Genomic DNA, 6,000 nt, shown 5'->3' with positions numbered 1-6,000 from the left:
ATAGCGCAACCAGACCCCGATCCTAAACCTAATTAAACGTGAAATAGTCCGTACGCGACATCTGCGACCCTCTCTCTCTTCTCATATTTACGTATTAAACGCAAAGACCCAAAATAAAAGAAGAGGACGCGGCACTGACAGCCCCGATTGAAACTGAATTTTGGTCTATCGACAATTGTTACGTAACGACGATATATTATTTGATCGTTACATATTGATGACTGTTACTATTTCGTCTAATTGACAATTGTTACAATTGTCGTTACATCGTTGAGATTACTTGCGTTTTTACAGGGTCATTTACGTCCCGTCCGATTAGTCACGAAGATCCGAAATGTTTCAATCTGATCTCTACGACTAACACATATCCTAGAACCTCGAGAGCGACTCGTGAATCCCGATCGCGCAATCGTAGACACGTGCGCCGGGGATTTAAATTTACCGGCCGGCTGAGAAGGCACGGTTAACGTCGATTTAATTGTACTATAGAAAGATCGTAAAAAATAATTACGCACGTGCGATTTGCCGATCCCGTGAGGCATACGTGTCTACAATGAGCGAATGTGTATGCGATGTGTGCGCGCGCGCGCGCATACGGTCGATAGTGACGCAATTATATTTGATCATTCTATACGTTCTTGCGCTGTTCCCGTCGGGAGACAAGATAATGCCCGGTCGATTGCATCAGTGACCGTCGTCGTACGCTGAAGTGTTATACGCTTATGCGCGTGCATATATAACCTTTCGCACGTGTATACACACACACACACACGTAATCGAGTTTCCGATATTTCAGGCATCATTTAGTAAAATCCTTGCGCAAGTTCAGCACACAAAACATGTAGCGGCTTGCGGTGATCGGTGATCGACACGTTTATGAAAGCGCGCGACGTTATTTATCGTCGGACTACGAAAGCTTCACGATGGCTTTCGATGACGAAACACGAAAATGTCACGTAAAAAGAATTCGATACATTATTCGTAGTGGAAATAAAGTCTAATATTTGAATGAGGAAATATACAAGCCGGGACAAATTATGCGACATTAAGGATCGACGAGAACGTCCATCACTCGATTTGGTAAATCCCCGGGCGATTTTTCGACGCGAAGCGGTCGAGCGAAAACGAGGAGAGAAGAACGACCTACGCGATAACGAGACGTGCGTGCGGCTCTATACCGTCTTTTAATCACCAATTAAAATATTCGGCGAGAGTGTACCGCAGTGTCCTTGTCGTTGTGACAATCGATACTCGCGTAGGCCCGGCAGCTTTCGATATCGTATCGGGTGGCGAACGATGACGCTCGATTCCGTGTTATTAGCTACGCGGGTCCGCTCCCGGCTGAAGTACTCGACCATTTTATCGTATTAATTAAAGCGACAAGATGTGGATAATTCTGTAAATATAGAAGCAATTTTTACGTAATTGTAGCTAACGTTTAGTCGAGATTATCCATTTGTTAATCACGCTTGTCATTGGTTCGCTTAAAATTTCTTTTCGTTCAAGTCTTCTTTATGAGCAATTAAAAAGATGAGTCTGCAATCTTTAGAGATCTCAGATGAGCGTAGAATTATCGTTATTGAGGGTATAAATATAACTAAACTGAAAGTTACGCGATAAAAGCGTATAAATACGATTATTTACCAATCAAATAATTTTATTCGATAAGGAAAAGCGTTCCGTGTGAATGACTGGCCAATAACAGGTTAATAATCCTGCTATTACTACGTTTTTCCGGAGAATACACGGATCGTGCAGCAAATTGGGCAAAACCTTCCGCTGAGATAAAAACATACGCTTGTTCGAACCGTTCACGAAGACACTACACTGTGAGCGCATTCGAGTCGACTCGCGTTTCCTCGATGCCGCTCTCGCACAAGAAAGAGATAAGGAGAGAAAGAGAGAGAGAGAGAGAGAGAAAGAGTGGATAGGATGGTGTGCCTTATAAGCCGCGAATTCAGATCTCGCGAGGCCCCGCAAGAGCGGACATTAATCTTGAAGACGCGGCACGATTACGGCACGACCGAGATGCGCGCCCGGCGCAGAATCAGGGACGCGACGCGATACCGCGCGCGCGGGGCTTTCGCGTCTTTTAAGAGTAACGAAACGTTGTTACGCCGTTGCCGTGGAACTTTCTCGTAATCGCACGTACGTACGCGTTGTCGTACGTACGTACGCACGGCCGACGGGGAAGCGGGTACCGATTGTATTATAAATGCGTCGCGATAGAAAGCGGGGTAGAGTAGGCGGCGGAATATACCGTCCGTATCGGGACGGTACTCGATCTGTCATGCGAATAAAAAATGAGGGGCACCGAGAGGTGCATCGTCCGCGATGTTGGTCATACACGAGGCGTTTCGCGTTCCTCTCGGCTCCCCTTTTCCTCTCTGTCTCTCTCACTGTATCTCTCTTCCTCCCTCGTCGCACCGTCGAGACGCAGTCGCAAGTTTCACCGGTTGTAACCCTTAAGGTTCGAACCACTTCTCGCGTCTCCGCGTTTTCTACGCGTTTTCCTCGCGATCAGTCAAGAGGAGGTGTCTCGGACGCGCACGAGGCGTGTCGATCGACCGATTCAGCCGTCGATTGGGAAACCGCCAATAAAGATGCGAATTTAAACAGTGACGACTACGCGCGAATAGGAAAGCTGATAGCTTATCGTCCGGATAAAACCACTAACCGGGAGAGATACATTGTGCGCGTGAACGGTTTTGCAATGTCCCCGCGACGACCAGGCGAGACGAGCGACGGTCGCGAAAGAAAAATGTCTAATAAAATATCTCACGTCGCGGGCGCACTTCGATTCTTCGATTCTTCGATTTCTGTTCAAGCAATTCGCATCTTTCTTCTCTTTCTCTCTCTCTCTCTCTTTCTCTTTGCTTGAGGGGACGTTCCCAGAGCGCCTAATAAATGTAGCTTTCTCTCTATCTTGGCTTATAATAGCACTTCAATTGCACACATTGTTTCACTGTAAAAATCACGTATTTCTTCACGTATAAAGATCACGTATTTCTTCCTATAACTGTCATTATCGGCATCGGAATTTGTCCTTCTCTTTTGGTTCTCCGGTGTTGCAATATTAGTATTATTATTATAACCATCACCACTTTATACAAATAGTTATACACTATTTGTGTAATCGTTGCTGTGTTTGATTTATCTTAAAGCGCCAAATAAATATGCTTTCTCTCTCTCTCTCTCATTTTTTTCTCTCTTTCGGAGAGATTCTACGGACGCGTTAACGAGCGATCAAATAAAGCCGCTTGCGTTAGCAGCACGGCAATGCGAGAAATTAACGATGCGCGGCTGCTGAGTCGATGAGGGGAAACTTCGATCGCATTAAGCGAACGCGCGCAATGGGGGGTGCAACGCGCGCGTCCTCCTCGGGGTGCACTCCCCCTCGGCAACGCGCTCGCAAACGCGCTCTCCACACCGCCAGCGACCATCGCGACGTTACCCGGTTAGCCGCTTTCACAGCTGATATTTATTCGCGCGTCCTTTGTGGCCGCACACACACCGCGGTCGTTGTTACATAACGCAGCTAATTAAAAGCCCAAACGTATCGCGCTAACTTTCCCCTATATTCCGCCAGACGGTCGTCCCGGCGATCGCCAACCGGCAGATAGGCGATCGTCCGACCCGCTTCTTCACGCGTCAATTAACGTTTTCTCGTCGCGCCCCCCCGCGAAAGCAGGCAGTTCGACGGTGCGTTTCGCGAACGGAGCAACGTTCGGAGGAGTGGGAAGAGGAGAAGGAGGAGATCGGCGGTTGAGCGCAACAGCTCGGCTTTTTCAGCAGCCGAAACCGTCCGACTTTTTCGGGGCAAGAAGTTGAGAACAAAGCTTTAATCTTGGTTATTGCGCCACAACAGCCTCAATTAGTTTCCCGTAGCGCGCTAACTTCGCGAATTTCCCCGCGCTCGAGATTAATGAAGGGTGCATGTACGGAGCTCATTATACGCACGTATTTCCGTTGATAAGACGCTAAAGGAAAAAAGAACTCCAAATTCGATAGAAACTATGAACACCGCATCCCAGGTGAAACGGGAAAATGGCGATTACGTCCAAATGAAGAGGAAATGACTATAAAACACATTTCGATCATTTTTTTGACATTTTCACATCATTTTCACGTCATTGTTATTTTCTGAGATATTTGGGGCGGAATCATTCGTTCCTTTGTCCGACATTCCTTCACCGTGATATCGCAAAATGTTGCGTTATCGCGGAAGCTAAGAAAGCATCGGTGACGTGCCGATGTCCCTCGTTATGATCCGCGGCGCATTAAAATATTCAATGAACGTTCGCGAGAAGTATTTCAACGTATATATCATGTCGAGGGCGTCCTCGAGAAGTTCTATAGAGATAAAGGGAGAGAAAGAGAGAGAAATAGCCCGCGCTTCCTTTCCTAGTTCCGATTGACAGATTATTTTAAATCAGCCGGCGCGCGGCACCTCGCGCATTCCGAAGCGGCTCTCTTGGTGGATGCAAATACGCTCTTGAGAAAATCGCTCGGATATATCGATGACGTGACTTTGTGAATCACGTCAGTTACACGGCGTTGCAACTTGCGCGAATGCGCGACGAGCAGTTGGCATTCCTAGAGACACGCGAGAATTTATTGTCGTGCTACGTGCCCCTTACATTTCCCGTAAAAGAGGCGAACTGACGCCTACCGCGGCATAATTCACCGTTCGCCGGCTCGTCCTCTCATCGGATTCTGCCTCTAATGTTATGTCGGGTTTATTTCGCCGCTAATGTCCACGATCGATAATCGTACGCGCCGTAATGAGAAGACGAAGAGGAGGACGAAGACGCATGACCTTCGCTCGATGCGCAAAAAGGAAAAATCGCGACATCTCGCTGAAGTGCTATTTAACGCGATTCATTTCGATGATATATATTTTTTATCAGGTTTAGGTGTAAATTAATTAAAGTTAAAAATTATATATATATGCAGAAAAAGGTTTCTTTGGATTTAGTATACGTTTTTGCTTGATTTGGGTTAGTTTAATATCAAACATCATTTTATTTGAATGAAAATGTTGTTTCACTATGAATAAACCATGTTATTTGATAGAAAACAACAATATTCTTTAGAGAAAATAATATTCCGTTTTCAGTCAAAAAGAAATTTATTTAATTATATATTTGATCAACTGTATAATATATTTATTCCATTGAAATAAATTTGTCCTTTATATTTTTTTAAAGTAGTGTTACTTCTTTCAAATAATTTATTGCTTGTGACAATCACTATAATAGGTTGGATGAAAATACAAAAGAAATATATATTATTTGATATATATTATTTAACATATCGTTCGAGGAATCAAACGATCTAACGTTTGTTGAATTAAACATTTGTTTGTTCGCTCTATTCCAAGAGACAAATTTGCATCATTTAAGAGAATTTTATTAAATCCGAAGAAATCTTGTTCTCTTTATATACAGTTTTGCATAATTAACTTTTAACTTTAATAAATTAATTTAATTTAATTTAAACTCAACTTTTAGTTAGTTTTTATTTAGATAACTTTTAACTTCACTCAATTATTTGTATAGACCATTGATTTTTAACTTAAGACAAAAAGTTAATTTATCCAACCCTGTCCTTTTTATCTTATCGACGAATTCTTGATCACCGAGCGCTCGTTATGATCAAAAGCTCCAAGCGCGCACACGAGAGAAAATTCAGTTGGCATAACCGAATTTTCCCCGTTGCCTGGGGACCAGACGAAAACTCGCTTGTATAGAAACGGAAAGATTCCTGCAGGAGGTTTCTCTGTTCAGTCAATTGCTCTCGGGTTGCTCCGATCGATTTTTAATGCAGCTGAGTATTCACACGAATGTGCTCAGTCGCGGTAACAGAGATGCCGTTTCTTATCACCAAGATTACATCACTTGCCACCGAGTTTTTCATCTGGTCTTCCTATTCACTGGCAGAAGCCGAGTTTTTCCACGCGTATTCTCGTCACATTTTCACGCGTCTCGATGTCTCCCA

The sequence above is a fragment of the Dinoponera quadriceps genome, unplaced genomic scaffold (assembly GCF_001313825.1).
Source record: "Dinoponera quadriceps isolate SergipeBrazil2010 unplaced genomic scaffold, ASM131382v1 scaffold1252, whole genome shotgun sequence".
Classification (NCBI taxonomy): domain Eukaryota; kingdom Metazoa; phylum Arthropoda; class Insecta; order Hymenoptera; family Formicidae; genus Dinoponera; species Dinoponera quadriceps.
Note: the sequence above shows the minus strand (reverse complement) of the source record.